General features: G+C 41.2%; 1 protein-coding gene across 1 annotated transcript in view; it reads left to right on the top strand.

Moving 5' to 3' along the window:
• The window catches only part of LOC107225437 (protein Tob1), a 120,655-nt gene that overhangs the window by 7,975 nt on the left and 94,135 nt on the right, over window positions 1–18,545 (top strand). Inside the window, exon 2 of the mRNA XM_046741319.1 lies at window positions 8,890–8,963. The gene's annotated coding sequence lies outside the window, so the exon portion shown is untranslated. The remainder of the gene's footprint in view (window positions 1–8,889; window positions 8,964–18,545) is intronic.

Here is an 18,545-nt window from a genome sequence, read left to right as displayed (position 1 = left end):
TGCAGGGATTTTCAGGGTCGCTGATTGGATTCGCCATACTGATTCTTCAAAATCTGATTTCAGATTCGTAATCAGCGACCCTAAAAACTTCCGAACAGAGTTTTTTTTTCCGGATTCGATTGAATTTGAAATTTTCATCAGCCATACTGGATCCGCGATCTTGAATTTCTAAAATCCGATTTCAGCTTCCTAATCATAGATCCCAAAAACTTGTAATTTCTGTAAAACACAGGAGGCGATTTTCACGGAAATGAATGATTTCTTCAATTTTCACAATGTTTTTCAATCAATTTGTTTCCAACAATAATGTATTACATTGTTTTGTGTTGAAAACCTATTAGTATACTATCAGAAACAGCAAAAAATGGGTTGAAAAGTTCTCTAAACATACAATATAATGGATATAAAATCGGTGGTCAGAATATTTGCCACCATAACTCAAGGGGTTAAACGCAGCGTAACGACCGCGCCGCAGGTGCGATAAGATTTTCCCTAGCCAAAGTAAACAGCAGAATGGCAGCGTGCTTCGTTATTGACTTTTCGGTTCGACGCGGGGCTTTGTTGAATCGAATTTACCACTTTCCCTAAAATTGCCGAATCGCCTTTGGACCGTAAACTTGCTCGATTAATCCGAGTCTCTGCCAGGCCGCCCGCCTTGTCCGGATGCTATACCTACTGTTTAAACTATCGCAAACTCCTGCTGCCCGCGATTCCTTGGACCTGGGTTTGAATCCTCCCTCCCCGCACCTCTAAATACGTGTATATCCAAGCGCGGACATCTGTTAATTAATCAGACGATGCCGATTTGGTTATACGCTCCAAAGAGCCCATCTTCCCAATCCTGTAGAATGAACCCTTCGCTTTATCGCTTGTAATTTAACCCTACAATCTGTTCGCTAATAAGACGTAAACTCGTTTTAACAGCCACTGGGAGTTGGGTTCTGTTTAGCCATTAATAATACAGGTCTGCAAAAAAATATTTTTTCTCAGCTGCATGGGATGTTTTTGGTAAATTTTATGTTTCCATTTTTTGAGTACTTTCCCCGGTTTCGGTAAATAAAAATCTAAAAAAAAAAACCGCTTAAAAAACACGTTTCATCCCCGAAATCAACCGGGTCGAAAAATCACAGCAATGAATTTTCATCCCCCCTCCCCTCTGGTGTTGAAAAATGTTTGCCAAAACAGCGGTTGGTTTTCACGAAAACACGACTGCGAGCTTCTCAATTTACCCTATTTTCTCTCCTCCTTATCTGAAGATACGCGCGGTGAAGAGAATAAGGAAGAATTTTTATGGCTGTATGTACGTGGATGCGTACATACATACGCCTATACATACCTATGGAATATAATACACGCAACGTCGTAACCGGAATCAAAACGCGAACGATAAAAGAGGCCAAGCATCAGCCCGAGGACGTGCTTCGTAAAACTACCCCTCTAGTTTCGAGCCTCAGCAGCGAGCTATAGATATACATGGTAAATGGGCAGCGTCAGAGGGGCGCAGGAAGAGAAAACACACCCGAAGAAAAAACACAGCCTAGGGATCCGGGGCAGTTTTGTTTCGGGGCAAATTTCTACAGAAATTTGAGAAATCATCCGCTGTTGGAGTTTTTTGTCACGCCTTTCGCTGTACAAGATGGCGGTTTTCGGATTATATTTGCCGGGATGTGAATGCGGGTGATTTCGAGAGGCGCGCTTATGTATTGTACCTTTTCCACGGATCCGTTGAGCCCGGGGAATAAGAGACAGGCCTGAATGATGGGGGATTAAAGGTCCTTCTCGCCATCTTGACTGAGTCAATTAGATTGCTCGATAAACGTTATTCCTCCGGCCTTCTCCTTTTCCGCAAAACGCGCGGTCGATCTTTTCTTCGGTCTCGAAGCAACTTCGCTGCCGCTCTTGGATGTATACGTGTGTAACGTGTGTGTCTGCAAGTACATAGACACCCCGTCATATATTATGTGGAAGAGAGTTTCGGGATGAACGCTCATCCGTGGTTCCCGTTTGAGAAGATTGCTTTTCTCACGGCTGATTAAACCACCTGCTGGTGTAATTAATTTAACCTCTGCTGTATCACTAATTATCAAACATCTCTCTTCCGATTAGCGCTCCGTTGATTTTTCCTCCAATCCACACGCAGTTCCCCACATTTCCGTATACCGATTTTCGATTTCGATTTCCGTATACCGAAAGAAAAGTTTACAGACTTTTTGATATCTATCGATTTCGTGATGTTCATGGATTATATAGCTTGAAGGGGACTTGAAAACAAACGAATCACTCAAAAACTACGGGGTCGATTCTCAAAGATAGGTAGAAGGCTGCGATTGATTCCATCGATGCATCGATTTCATCCACGAACTCGCTGGTTTACCGGAAGAAGATGCAGCATCGGATTTAGCGCGAAAAACGAGACCCTCCGACTCTAGCAATAATCGACTTGTTCTGTTTTTCACGCCTGTGAGAAATCTCTGCGAATCGGCTATGCAGTTTTTGATCGAAACATTTGTTTTCAAGTCCCTCTTGAACCTTCTTAATTCGTAGAAACCACGTAATCCCTTGATATAAAAAAATCCATTCACCCCTTTCGGAAGCCTATATCTCGAAACTGTTAATTTTTGGGACTCGTGTCCATGAGAACTTTGATATAACATACTGAAAATCCAGCCAATTGCTGCTCCTTTCCTAGGGGGGATATCAACACGAAATCTAAAGAATCAGGATCACGCAGCGTTCTTCACCAATCGAACAGGAAGTGGCGACTCGAACTGCACGTGTATCGTAAGGCAGGACGTGAAACGAGAGCACGATAATGGAAGACACGTTAAACGCGCTTTATGAGCGAAGCAAGGGGCTTTGCACAGGCGGTGAACTGCTGCAGCGAGCTGCATCATGTCGCGATGAAATCGTTGCAACAAATTACCCTAAATTGACCGCTGCTGCACTCGCTCTTGGGCCAGATATTCCACCCACACATATACAGGCGTTGCACATCCCAGTACCGACGCAGCTAATGGAACTCCGCTCTGCGTTGATGCGCAATCTGCGTCGTTGGACCATCGACCCCGTAAGAAATTTCCTAATCGTTGCAGGAAACGAATGAAGCCGTCCGTAAGCTGTCACTGCACAGACTGTTTTAAACCCTTCGTTGACACCCCGGGTCATTTTGAGCTAGACGAACTTTTCATTGCATGCTCACCATTCCATAATTGAAAATTTTCCATCATTTTTTTTTTAACGATTTAATATTATATCTTCCAAATTTCAATTTTACAGACACATTAAGGGATACCTGAAGTATTTTATTGAATGTTTAAACTAAAATGAGCCCAAAGGGTTGTTAATGGCAGGTGGATGAAGCACCATGGAGGTCAAATCGACCCGGTGTGTCAAAATAGTGGCCAGAAATAAGTGTGTCAAAGAAGGATTGAGTAGGATATTATCAGTTTATTTTTCATGTGGATTACTGACGTTAATTGTCGGGCTCCGCTCTTGCCACGTGTTTCGCCAACCTCGTTGCAGCTTCCGCAACCTAATTGATAATCGAATCCGGCCACCTGCAGGGTACGTAAAACGCTCTGCTCGTTCCCCGGCGATTTTGAGCCAAACATCGTTAAACCCCGGAGGCGACTAGCGACTCTCACTGTGCACGTTCGCAAAGTGCAGTGCCAACCCGGATAAAGTGCATCCCTGCAAAGGCGCAATCCCTTTTCCGTAACTAGGTTATTCGGAAACCTCCAGCGGGTGTTGAACCTGCATGATCGAGTGCTCGAGATCAGGAACGCGAATTGAAGAGGAGAGGAGAGAAGAGAAGAGGTTCCGCTCTACCCTGATATACTTCTTTTCATCAGCACTGAAAACAAATATTGTGGAACAAACCATTAAAGACATCATCGAGACTACGAAAATGGTGAAAATTGTTTTCTCAACTTTTATTCAAGACCAAGAGAAACCATTAGGGGCATCATTGATACCATGAAAATGGTGAAAATCGTTCTCAGCTGTTATTCGAGAACAGGACAAACCATTAAAGACATCATTGAGATCATGATAATGGTGAAACGGTGATGGTTGAACCATGAATCCATCGTCACAATGATGAGGAAAAGTGTTCTAGGTACATGATTAAAGAAGCGGACCTCGGAACCATCGGATCGCGTCGAATGGACTGGGCATAATTTCCTGGCAAGTCCCCTTCAGAGTCGGACGATTTCTTCCAGTGTACCGTATAGATTAGACCGCAGACAGCGGCGATGTTGACCCAGTCAGTGATAGCCTTGATTCCCAGTCCAGACTGTGTTCCAGGAGAGCCAGCGAAACTCGGTAATGAAATTCAGGTGATTTCAATATCGCGATTCGTGGAAGATACGACGTGGGTGCAGAGGATGAAGGAACCGGGAGTACGCAAATACGCCCGAGGGTGGCGAGAAGCAATGGATGTGGAGGCACGAGACTCGGTGCGGATGTAGTGGATGGTGGATGGTGGATGGTGGATGGTGGATGGAAGAGCACACAACCGGATGTATTCGTGCCGGGTATACATAGGCGGCACGCGAAGCAATATCGCGTGGGGTATTTGTTATTCCACGATTCATAACTCAGCCGTTACTCATCCCACGGCTTCGACCGCGCGCATGGCAGCTTTTCTCATCCGGTGTTATTTATGCCGTTCCATGCAGACGCGTTGCACAGAACGCCCGTCTCCGATCATCCATACCTACCATTTCCATTTCTAACCGTCTATCCTCAGTCGTTCAAAACTCCCGGATATCATGTTCTTCATCGACGTTTTCGAGATCTGATTATCCTTTGAGGTATTATACGCAGTCGGAAGGACGAAAAAAAGCGAGTTTTCAAGGATTTTCCGTGAAGAGACGTTTCGATTTATTAATATAAAAATTTATACACGTATTGAGGTAACGTTGAACTTTGGAAATAAGAAAACAAAAAAGATTCAGTTAATATAAAGTAATATCTGGTCTTTGATCGAAGGATCGAACATTTGTCGGATCGTCATGAAATTTTTTGTGTACGTACTTGAACATAGCTACATTACGAAAGCGAATTAAAAAAAAAAAAAAACTATCTTTGAAACCCCTTAACACAAGTACGAAATTCTCGATGGATTTGGCAAATCGAATCCACAACGGCTCCTCTCAAATTCTCGTCCCTGTTTCATCGACCCTGAATTTTTTCCCCCTTCGCGTCAGATCAAAGACCTTCTTCATCTCTGCGGACAGTGTTCAAAAGCCAATGATCGCCTTGATCAGGGTTCACCGCTCACCATCGGGCGAAAAATTGTGGCTAGGGTGCCACGAAGATTTCTGTCTTTTTTCCGCAGGTGGATTACAGACTGCACAAGGTGCTCGAAGCCGTCACTCACTTTGGCACCGACTTCAAAGCTCCGACACTTCTCTCTTCCGCATGTCTCGGTAAATTTTGCCTTGTCAGTGCTCGAGTATTATGCAACACACACACACATCCGGCACGCTTCTATTACCTCTACACGTGATTCGACATTACACGGGGGATCAGCCCGCTTCAAAGGACGGCCATCGATTGACGTTCGTCGTTCGATGTTCGTCGAAAAATTTGGAAAACAAGGATGGTTTGTTACACGAACGCCGCTCTCGTCCATTCGTCGCCCCCTTTTACGTTTTAAATTTCAATTCAACACGTCGCTGGGGATTTTCGAACGTCGAAATTTCACATGGATACCTGAAAATATGCAGGAAGTTACGGGGCGACACGCTCCTTCACCAGGATTTTGGTAATATCGTTCGTCAATGTTAAGGTTCGGTGGTAGCTGCTTGTAATTCTTCGAAAATTATTCACCCGCGGCTTTACAGTCACCTTCGCGAATGCCTTTCGCCTTTCGGATATCACACAACTCGTCGTTGTACGAAAATCGATAGCGGCCATTATCTGCTTATCCCCTTGAAATAAGTATATAAACGTTATTCCGGAAAAGGTGCCAATAAAAATAAATCCCCCATCCCTGCGGGGTGAAAAGGGCTTCCGGCGATCAATTCAAGGGGTGCAGCGAAACGTTTTGGAGGCGGTAATTTCCTTTTTCTACTCTTTTTTCGACGTTTCCCATACAGCCGCATGGCGGTAGAAATTTTACGCGAATTGGGGCAAATTCAAAGCATCGAAACCGAATGAATACTGGAAGGAATTCGGTTTGCACAAAAAAGAGATGAAGAAGAAAAAGTTTCTTTCAACGCTGATCTGCAGCCAAAGAGAATACATCACGGGAATTTAAATACGATAATTTATTTCCTGCAATTTTATTGCCAACTAGGAAGTTTATACCCCTATTCGCGAGGCTAGATAATGTCGCTAACGATTTGTACCTACTCGGTGGTTTGTTCTGAAGCTTGGGTTTGGAAGAGTTGGCGAAGAATCCTGCTGGGTTTATACGATACACAAGCTCGAGCTTGTAAAGAATAAAAGCACTCGTTTTTTATCGTCGTCATTTCTTTTTCGTCGACGAGCGTTTTATCCGATGCTCAAGTTACGACTTCACCTCTAATTTCCAAATTTGGCAAATTTTCGAGTTTGATCGTGCGGACACAGCTCGTTGAAATTTCTCAGTCACCGATACAATCAATCTCGAATAATAAAGCGAAGCTGAACATAAATCGAATTCGAAACAAGGGATGAATTTCGAAGAGGCAACGAAATCATCGCGAGTCTCCGCCGCTGACGAAACGACCCGATGTGTAATATCTTGGAGACATTAATATGCCAAAGACGATGATTAATGCCCAGAAGTTTGCGAAGACTCTTAAACCTCCTCGACGATTCTCCGCGGCGTATTCCAACCGCGAATTTGATAAAAATCTGCCATTACAACTCGCGGAAATGGCGAATCTGAGGTACTGTTTCAGAGCGATTTTCCTCGCTCGCTGAGATAACAATTAAACGAATGTGAGCTCGGTTAGCATCGATTTGAGAATATCGTTTGATATCCTCGTGAGGTTCGGATCACGTCAGCTGTGTGAATATAAAAGCACTGCAAAAACGGGGTGAAAATGTAGAGGCGATATTTGCAAAATGGCGAAACGGTAATTCAGTACCAACCGTAAATATTTAAACGCGCTTTTACTTTGTGAAATTGTTCGACAAGCGGACGCAGCTGCTCCAAGATTTTGGACGATCCGTTTGAAAATGGGGGTGCGATCAGCCCTTGATCGTATCAACTTAATTGACATTACGTGTTCGGATTAATTACCGGCAACAGAGGGATGATTAATCGCCGGCAATTACAGCCAACGAGTGAAACGCGAGTTCTGTTTGGCGGATTTCCATCTGCTCGCTCGAATTGCCACTCGAAAATGTATGTACGTGGACGATAATATCGCGGGAATATCGGAAGGGTGAAAATAGTTGTCGAGATGCTGTGCAAAGGACGTTGGGATATTTCGCAGGGTAGTTTGAGAATTTGAAATGTGGCGAAAGCGCCTGATCGCGAATTATTTGCTGGCGAAACTTGAAGCGAAGAAATTAAGCTTCGAACAAACAACAAAGTTTCGAATGGTCGGAAAGCCGGCGGATCAAAGTTCCGAAATTCAAGTTACGATAGAGCAAAATTGCGAATAATAAAGTTTCGATGGAGTAAAATTCCGAAAATTAAAATACACTTGCACAGCGTAGTTTGCTCAACGAGTGGGTGGAAAAAATGAGAAAAACCGAAAATCAAAATGAACGTTGAAATATCGAAACTCCAAAACAAAGATCTCATTTTCGCCCTTTCGGCACTTTGATGTTTGGCCAAAGTTTGATTTCTCTACCCCAAGTTTCGCCACCAAGCAATTCGGAATTTGGCGCCCTCGGAACGTTTCAAATTCGGAATTTCGACGACGAGACGATGACGAGCCGGGGTCCCGTCAATCTGACTAGGGATTAACCCAGCCTCCCCGTAATCGTGGTAATTATTTAATTGGGGGAGAAACCATTAAAGTTTATTAACCGCCTCCCTCCCTCGCCGCGCATCTCCAACTTAATTCTTCTCGAGGCGCGGCGCGAGGCGTGCCATAATTTTATATTTCGCGCCCCGGGATTATTATTCTGCGTTTTATTAATAAACTCAATCTCGAATTCATTATCCGCAATGTCATCTCAGCTCAGCCTCGAGTCACGGAGACGAAGCCCGTCCATCGAGCCGCGTGCTGATTCTAATTGACGTGGATTTTAATTCGATTCAGGGGTTGGCTTCGTCACGCAGCCGAATTCTATAGGCGTAACGTTGATTCGGCGCTGCGAAAATTTGCAAAAATTTTCACTGAGGTTACACGCGTGTAATAAAATTTTTCAGTAGAAAACAATTACTCAAACAAGGATCGAAGAATTCGAAATCTAAAATTCTCTAAGGGAGGGGTGAAAAAACCATCCAAGTATAATGAATCGAAGTACGAATTTTTTCATACTGTTCTTCCTCTTTTTTTTCATTTCTCACTATCGTCGTTTTTATTATTTTTTTTTTTTTTTTTTCTCTATCTGTCCCGGATCGAAAAAAAGGGAGCGAAAATGTAGGGAGGTGGATGATAAATTATTCGACAGAATATACGGACGGGCTGCAGGAATGCGGCGAGTGTTCAACGGCCTCGAATTTTATAGGGAGAAAATTGCAAAATTTTCATCTCTCTCGCGTCGATTCGGCTCTTTTCCGATCTTTAACGCCGAATTTTTGAACGAGATAAATTCGCCGCGTAACAGATTCTCGGTATGCCGCATTGCAGTTCATCTGCTGTTGCATAAGGGATGCAGAAAATATAGACCGCGGTAAACGAGAATCGAATAAATTCCATCACACGTTGTAATATGAATTTCAAATTCTACCGGCGAATATCCGAAATTGCATAATTTCCTTCCTTCTGTTCTCAGCTCTGCGGCCGTTCTCCATCGAAGCGTCGTTACAACAGGCAACCGGCAATTCCGAAAAGTCTGCTCCTGAGTCGGTGAGTGAAAAGTGAGAAAAAAAATTCTAATAATAATAATCTCCTAGGGCAAAGACGATTCTCAAATTGCGAGAGTGAAAAAATTTGATTTCAAACAGGATTGTTTATTACTAGAGCTCCGATTAATATGTAAATACATATTTTTGTGCTTAAATAATTTTCATTCCTTATTTGGTTTACTACACGAAGTACGATATTTGAAATCAGAAAATGTAGTTTTTAGTTTCCATATTTCAGTTTTTCAAGTCTATTTTATACGTACATATTTTCTAACTTTGAATACATATTTATCCGGGTCCTATTTATTACAGACATATCGTCAATTGTGTAAGAACATTATTACTGTTTAAAATTTAAACCGTTTGCCACAATTTGTTTGTTGAAAATGCGACCGTGGATTGTTTTTTCTTTTTTTTTTTCACACTTCCGAGTCCCATCTTAATGAAGATTTCTCAAAATCCATACACAGGTATATTTGGCTCGGCTTCGATTCAATTTCCGTTCCTTAACGATCAGGTCGCTTGTAACTCCGGGCAACCGAGACAATGGCGTCTTGGTTAAACTTTCAAAATTACAGCAGACAATTATCGGAGTTCCCCGACAAACTGGAGGATGGACAGATGCACTCCAGCTGCAACTCCGCGAGATTTATATCACGGGCTGATTGCAATTCCCTGCTGAAATCGATTTCCCGTACCGCGGAGAATTCGCGCCGATGTGTAGCTTCAATTTTTTAATTTTCCGTCTATCGTTTTATTCCTTTTACAAGTAGGTATGCAAAAGATTAAAAGTAGAAAATATCATTGGATTAAATCACAGGAATTTTTACTTCCGGACCGCGTTTAACCCTTTGAGTCGCACGTTATTCTCCTGAGACAATTTTTATAAAAAAAATGCTATTCACTGGTTCTTGGAGTCGATGACTGAGAATCTGAAATGAGATTTTGAAAATTGAAGATGCTGGATCCAATATGGTGGACGAAACATTATAATTTGATCGAATACGGTCAAAAAACTCCATGCAGAGGTTTTCAAGGTCACTGATTGGATTCGCCGTACTGATTTTTCAAAATCCGATTTCAGATTCGTAATCACCGATCACAAAAACTTGAAACTTGTGTAAACCGTGTAAACGTGTAGAGGGGCGACTTTCTCGGAAATGAATAATTCCTTCAATTTGCACGATTTTTTTCAAACAATTTGTTTCTAACAATAAAAATTTACATTATATCGCAACAATTACTCGCGAGTATTGAAAACCCATTAGTATACTGTCTGAAATAGCAAAAAACCTCTAAGAAATAGGTTAAAAAGTCCTCTGAATATACGAAAACAATGATATAAAACAAGTGGTAAGAATACTTGCCACTATGACTCAAAGGGTTAATTGTGGAGCTTTAGTACCGTCATTGATTTGCTCTAACAAATATCAGACTGCGCCCCGCGATCTGAGGGGATGAATATTCAATGAAACTCTGTTCACGGACAATTTCACGCCCCTTTAAACAGCCTTTCAACGCCTCTCAGGTCGCCGAGATTGTATAATTCCCGACTGCGGAGGCTGCGCAAAACTTTGACGATAAATTCAAAATAACCGCCTGGCGAAGATCGCGCACCTTCTCCAAATTTATGTAGTACATCGCCAAAGCTCTGCAGCTAAATTGACCCTCTCAGATTTTAAAACAGAGTTATTAGTTTTCCTTTATGAAAGGAGAGCAAAAAAAAAAATAAACAAAAAAAAACAAAAAAACTTGCATTTTCTAACTTGTATTTATTTTCGTAACTTAGGTTCTTTCTCTCGCACCCTCAATTTCCAAGAAATTATGAGTTACAACAATTTCACGAAATTCTTACTCCATGTTCGATTTTTTCTTTTTCCATTTGGAAATTGTTGCGAAAAAAAAGAGACGATACTTTAAGAAACGGGGATAAAGGTCGATTGGATATTTCGCTCTTCTTATAGCTTACGGTAGCTGCTAAAAAGGCAATTTTAATGTTGTTTACAAAAAAAGTGACGACAATTTATTGATCGAGCATACATTGCACAGGAAAAGAACCGATGTTACGACACGTATAATATCACGCACGCGTTTTCTTGTGTACCGTGATAATTATTACCTGAATATATAATTAGAACGCCTGAGCGTCTTCCTCGTTTTATTTATTTGTTTTATTTTTTCCATCCTGCAAAGTTTCGATTAATTATAGTGTAAAATATACGAGGTGAGAATCGTTACTTCACGCGGTATAAAAATAACCAAATATACGCGCGGTAAGTGGCGCTAAACGATTCGCAAAATTCTGTCTATACATAAAATTTTCAAATATTGCTTCTGCGTCTCGAAATATACCTTCATACGTCATTTTTTTTTTTCCCGCTTTTTCGCACCTCTGATTTGAGTGGCATATATGCGTAATGCTATACGTATATCCGTATGGAAGGCCACTTTAATAATATCGTCGGTACGTGTGGTTACATTTGTTTCGTTGAATATAGTATCCAGTATTTGAAAAAATAAAAAAACAATTTTTCTTCCACAGCTTTTGGTACGTGATGTTTTTATTGTCCATCTGAGAGTACAATGAGAATGAATTGATGTTATTGGTAATCTTGGACTACGTATTAGAAAAAAAAAATAGATGTAACGAACGAAATCTGCGCGCTTAAATCGAAATTTAGGGACGAAAAACAAAAATTAGACAGGATGATGTATCTAGCGACAAGTTTCCTTTGAAAATAAAACGAAGAATTTTTATAAGTAGATCATTTGTATCAGCAGTCAAGTTTTATGTTCAAATTTTTTTTCTTCAACTCCAATTTCATTGACAATCTGTGGATAGATGGATGGATTGCAATCATGGATCTATGAATTACGTTGGATTAGAATAAAATTCATTGACTTTCCCGTACCTATGTATAAAAATAATATGTATCAGTTGAATATTATAACGTACACCGATATAGAATTTTTGAACTCGTAGAAAAAATGTCTCGGTAACAAAAAACGGACAAAAACTTGCAGCACACATATTCTCCAAGGAGCTTGAATTAAATAAAAGGTATTCCATGCTTAGTTGAATTTTAATTGTCCAGTCGCGAGTTCAGTTTTTTCACGCCGTAATTAATTGTCCCTGAAAGTACATAGCTGGTTGTAATTCTGAGGATAGTAGCGAAGAAGCTTTTTCCCTCGTCTGAATTATTCGCAAGGTGAGAGAGAGAGAGATAGGGAGAGAGAGATCCATGATCCATTTGGTTTTTCGCGTTGTTGGCAAAGAGCGGAACGTCAGCGGTTGTCGAGCCTTGAATTCTCGACAAAAGTGGCTCTCGTTTGTGCGAATGGATTTCGCGAATACCGTATTCGCAGCGGCGCGTTTAACACCAGAAACGAAATGCTTACCTCCCAGCGATTTGTCCTCCGAACGTTTACCGAGTGTAAGATTTTATTTAACCGCCCACATGATAAACTCGCCGTTTCAAAGCCGTTCAACGGATGGAGAAAAATTTTCATTTCCTTACGCACCGAGCTTAACCCTTTCCGGCACGGCGTCTTTTGAATCGGTTATTCAAGATTTATATATTCAATTTTTGATATATCGATGTCATTTTTGGAATTTTGAAAATTTCTCATATCTGACCCTATTTTTGAAATTTTACTCCAAGGAAAAATGTATGTTTCAAAGTGTTGAAAGGTGGGTCAAAATTTGTCTTGCCACTTTTTCTTCAATTCTTTAATATTTCCTTGTCTTTTCTTTTATCGCTTACGATCTTCGCACGCTTTTTAAAACGTTTTTTACACACTCGTTACTCGGCCAGGTGCCGTGCGAAAAATCTAACCTATAGCAGAGAAATTCGTTATCAAGAACTTTTATCACCTGCGCAAGTTTGTCTTGCTTAATTGCTGGAAAATTAGACGATAATTACTCGGCTTCTCGACGTTTTACTATTTCCAATACTCTGCGATCGAAGAAGTAGATGGAGATCGGGGGGAAGAAAAAAAATTGCTTTTACAGCTGAATTGGCGTTCGGCCAACCGTAAGCCCGTGTATTTACGTCATTCCATTTGGCAATTTGTGGTGAACTTTCCACTCAATTTCCCCTCCTGTCACAATCAACACGCGACAACCTCTCCCTCCCTCTTTACGCCATTTTCCCACGCAGACGCCGAGGAAACGCGAGCCAATTGACGTCTTCGTTTGGCAATCACCGCGTTTACACCTCGTTTCTGCAGAAAAGCAATACCTCGTGTCTGTAAAATTATGCATAACCGATGACAAACAATCGCCGTTAGTGCAGAAAATTTCATCATAATCGAGATTAGAGACTTTTCATTAATATTTATCACTGTTATCACAGTAATCATTATTAACTAGCTATAGCATCGTTATTGTTTTACTCAACATCGAAGCTTTTCCATGATAACGATAACTGGAAACGTGATATTTATTTATTTATTTATTCTAATCAGCGAAGACGCGTAGTTTTTTAATGACCGAAAACTTTCTGCGATATGATAATAAAACGCGTGTCGATCAGCGAAATCACCTGCCCCCAGAAATCGCAAAGCCTTTATCAATTTTACACGTATAGTACGATATTATACGGGAGAGAGTTAGACACCGAGTCACAATAAATATGAGCTATATATCACTTGACTCTGTACAAGCTGTCGAAATCCTGATCAATTTACAGATCGATCGATGTCCGATATAAGCTTCGACCCGTTATCCCGTTAGATAATCGACGGTTCGATTAGCGATAAGGTTTATTGCGTCGAAGTTTCGTCAAGGTTAAAGATTTTATCCTCTATATCCCCGAACATTCCGCAGTTATACATCCGGTCGATAATTATCGGCCAAAAGGATAAACAAATGACTGAATAGACGAATAAGCAAACTGGGTAAAAGTTGGTGAAAATAAAGTTGACGCTGATATCAGAGATCAATAAAAAAAAAAAAAAAAAGAAAAAGATATTGTAACGCGACGAAAAATTTGCTTTCCGCAATTCTTTCCTACGGAATTCAATGCGTTTAATTGAAAATAAGAGTAACGTTGTGTTTGCGTTTCGGACGACTTTGTTCGGGGCGGTCTGCCCTTCGCGAATTTGTTTGTTCGGGGTGGCTTATATTCCCAATCCTCCTGCAGCGCTGTGTACATTCGGCCTTGGCCTTTCGCCCCCTCACCCCCCTCGCCGCCGTGCCACCCTTCTTCATCCCCCGCAGAGTGTGTGTTTGCCTGACAAAGGGAAGCCCGGATAGGCGTAACCAGGGCGCGAAGGCGGAGCCGGGAATTGTACTTCGGAATTCAGCCCTGGAAGCCCTGCAGGGTTGCCTGCCTGCCTGGCTGCTCGGCTGCGGTCTCTCGTTTTCGGTCTCCCACCTGCCCGGACTCCACGCCTTCGAGTCTCGAGCACCCCGAGGCCTCTGGCTGACGGGACGACGGGAACTGTGCTTCAATCTCGAAGGGTTCGCGTCGAACCCGAGAAGCCCTGGGGAATTGGGAAGGACGGGGGGGGAGGAGGCCGCTGAATTAGCGGGAGCTGATCCGTTTCACGTTGGGAGAAAATCGAGTGGATATTTTTAATATCGCGGTGCCAGTGCCGAAAGGGTTTGCATTTATTTTACGCCCTTTTCGATTTAGAGAGCTATCTGAAACCAAAAGGGCGTGTGAGATTTTTTTTTCTTTTCTCTTGTACTTCATTGACAATCGTTCCGTAGACTTATTTTCAAGCTAAATGTCGAGAAAAAAAGTTAGTTTAAATCCAAAATGGCGTATGTATTGTTTTTTTTTTTAAACAAGTTCACGAAACGATCAGCAGTGAAAAAAAAAAATTATACGTTATTTTGACTTTAAGCTTGGATATACGCTATTTTGGTTTGAAAATTATTATTATTTTATAACATGGGATTTGAAATATTTTTATGATCGTTGATTTTTTTCGCGGATCTACAGTCTGCGAATGAGTAAAAAATGAGCCCGTTGCTCTCTGGCTACTTTTTTTGTTGACAGTTTCAAAAACATTTTCATGCATATGAGAATTCGTCGATCGGTGTCTGTACTTGGTTCAAAAATCGGATGTAAGGTCGCATTTTCGTTGTTTTCAAAAGTCTTTGGCAGTTGATTAGCTATCCAACCGATCTGAATTTGTATTTTTCTGGTTAAAAAAAGAGGATTATCAGTTCGTTCGGATTTTGGAAATCTGTTCCCAAGTTGATAATCAGCAATTCCGCAAACCCCTGCGTACAAAATTCTAAGACCGAATTCACCATTTTTAAATTTTTTGGAAACCGTATTTCCTCCGCCATTTAGAATTCTCAAAATTTGACCTCAGATTCGAGTTTAATAGATTTTTGATCGTAAAACTCGGTTTTCCCCCACTGTGCCGTGGCCGAAGGGTTTTCTCCACAGAATTTCAGGGAAAAATCGGTTTTATTCTAACGATACCGAAAACCGGTTAGGTAGCTGTAGAAACTTAATTCCTGATTGAGAATTGAGGATGTGTCGCGTTTAAAGTCCAGACGACGTGTCGAAACGAGAAACGAAGGATTAAAATCAGTTGTGATAATCTTTGATCGATAATCTGAGAGAGTTGATCACATCATCGATCACCTTTTGGTAATTAGGTACCACATTTTTACACTAAATTGCGTCTTATTTCAATAACCTGAAAAAAGCTAATTTTCCGATCAATTGGAGAGAAGTTACGAAAAATTTAAAATTTCGATCAAAGATTTATAGATACAATTCAATTACAGACAAAATGAGCTGTGCAGATTTTGTCAAGTTTTTTTTTGTCCAAAAAAGGCGGAACAATATGATCTGTGAAAAGTTTGTACGCTTTCCGCGTAACGAATGTTAGAAAGCATTGCTTGGACTTTGCAGGTGGATTTGTTAAGTCTACATTTCGGATCTTCTTCGTTCACAGACAATTTCGCGATGACTTTCGACGTACCGTAGATCCTTAATCAACAGGTGTCGAAACCGGCGTAACAGATCAAAACTTGGTTTTATACGTCTGGCGGAGTGTTTTCACCGTTTCAATTCAATTTCTACCTCGTGAGGGGAATTCGAAATTCAACCCCAGTAGGTTACCCGTAACGAGGAAACGAATACGGGGCCTTTATTTCACCCCGAAGGTCCACGAGGGCCGGGACTCTACGACGTCGGGAAGTTACGCAGGGTGCCTTAGTGTTATCGGCCACGATCTCGTAGCGGAAAAAAGAATCCGCAAGTTCGAATCAACTGCCGAGCTTCCGCCGGTAGATCCTCCTCACCTGATTCCGGTTTCGCGGGATCGAGGCCTCTGAACCTATTTCCCCGTTATTTATAACCCGTCGTTCACGTTTCTCACGTGAAAGCCCAAACCCGCCCTCTGCTTTCGCTCTACTGTCGGGAGTTTAGACCACGATGATAATGGTAGAATAGGATTATAATTCAGCAGCAATCACGCGATCCGAAAATGCCTGCATCGATCACCGTTTAGGCATAAACGCATGGAACCCCTGCCCACCGATATCAAAACTAATCGATAACTTCCGGTTAGGGTATGGAAATATAGAATAGAATGGAACGGAATGGAAGGCATCGCTCGCGCGATACACCGACACAATTGTACGTCGGTGGCTAAGATATTATGAGATAAAATTCAATGGGCCAATTGTCCGGACAGATTTAGAGCGCGAAGAATATGCGAACCGTTGGCCGTATTAAGTACCTTTAAGAGGGGGGGGATTAATTTTTTTTAAAGAAAATGAAAATACTTGGAGTGATTTGAATTTGAGGGCTTTGTTATTCATGGCTTCAAGGATATTTTGGAATATGTTCATTTAAATTAATAACAAAATGGCGGCATGGCGCGTATAAGTAGCGAAAGACTCCGAACTCGAGGTTTTTTGCAGTGGCGCATCTTCTGACATTATCCAACTTGTAACAGATTGAAAAAATTTTCAAATGTTGAAGAAAAGTTTCTTTCAAATATAAATAGTTCCCGAACAGCAAATTCCATTTCTCGATCATAGTATTGTTGAAAAAATTTTTATAAAAAAATGTTGCGTTTGGAATTCAAAAATCTAGCCACGAGCTCGAATCGATAAGCAGGTTTTAAAGATTCTGTCGCAACTTCAAGTCGATCGGATAAAAATTGACCGAGGAATCTTCGCCACCGGATTGAAAAATTTTCCAATACAGTAATAGAATTATTTCATTGAAACTTTAAGCATGCAAATGAACGATATTTGAAGAACATTTTGTAAAATTTTCATTCGAAAATTTGGGAAATTCAGCCATTGAGATCAGAAAATATTTGGTTTTTTAATTTCAGATGAACCTATTCTTGTTTCTTGAGAAACCAGTTCTCGACGGCTGAATTAGCAAAATTTTTGAATGAATTTTTCATAAAATATTGTCCCAGTATCGTTCTTTTATATGCTTAAAGTTTGAATAAAATAATTATTTTCTTACATCCAAATAGAAAAAAAAAAAATTTAACGAAGTATGTCTTTTTACTCTCTTCAAAATCCATGTAAGCACCTAAAAATGGACTCAAGAATGCAGATGACCGATGACTAAACTTAAGAACTTTCTTCGTTCTTCAATAAATAAATTCAACATACACGTGTAAAAAAGCAGCAAAAGTTTTCTCTCACGTATTACCGAGAGTCCGTAGGCTTCTTTTTCTTACGGTAGAAATCTGAAAGGACGAGCTTCTCGCGTTGATTAAGAAGCCGGGGGCGAGGAATTAGGAAAATAGAACCGATGAAGAGTTTTCGAGCTTTAATGCGGAGTCGATTATTCATCCGATACGCGAGGATGGGAAAATCTTGTCTAGGTTTCAATAATGCAGGATGGAATAAGGACGAAGGCGAAAGGTCACGCTCGGCAAATACGCACTCGTATAAACGAGAAGTCAAATTCCCGGGGGAAATTTTAACCTGGTATATTTTTCCCCGCCCCGCAGCACCCGGTCCTGGAAGTTCGAATCCTCGTCCTTTTCACGGGAGGGGGAAAATACTTCGGGAAGAAAGGATAACTCCGCACGGTTATATTAATAATGAGAAATTGGATTAAATCGAATCGCTTAAAAGTCTGTCGCGAAGCTTCGCGCGACTCGCGTTGAAATTAAATTCTCGTTAATTAACCCACATTCCAAACTCGAGGCGAAATTCCATGAAGTTGGCTTTTCATTCGGGGCTTGGAGAAATTTTATCGACAAAGAGGCGCCGCCGCCGCCACCGCCGCCGCTTTTCGGAAAACGAAATTTCTCCTCCCGCCTCATAATGCGAACCTTATACGCTCCGAAAAACACTCGCGAAATTCTACCGCTCTCGTCAAATTGTATAATATAACTCGTACAATACGTTCTCTGAAGTGGAAGGACACCAAAGACGGTTGAAAGAAACGAATGTGGAAATAAGAGTACGAAAAAGTAAGAAAAAAGTGATAAAAAACATTCTATTCAATAACGGAATTTCACGTCGTTTATACGATACGTGTGTTGCACGATCTTTGCGGTAACCGATTTACTTGCAACCATCCCACGAATCGAATTCAATTTCACATCAATCGCTTCACCTTCTGGCAAAAAT

The sequence above is a fragment of the Neodiprion lecontei genome, chromosome 5, assembly GCF_021901455.1.
Source record: "Neodiprion lecontei isolate iyNeoLeco1 chromosome 5, iyNeoLeco1.1, whole genome shotgun sequence".
Lineage (NCBI taxonomy): Eukaryota > Metazoa > Arthropoda > Insecta > Hymenoptera > Diprionidae > Neodiprion > Neodiprion lecontei.
The sequence above is the reverse complement of the archived record's forward strand: the minus strand, read 5'-3'. Positions and strand labels throughout refer to the sequence as shown.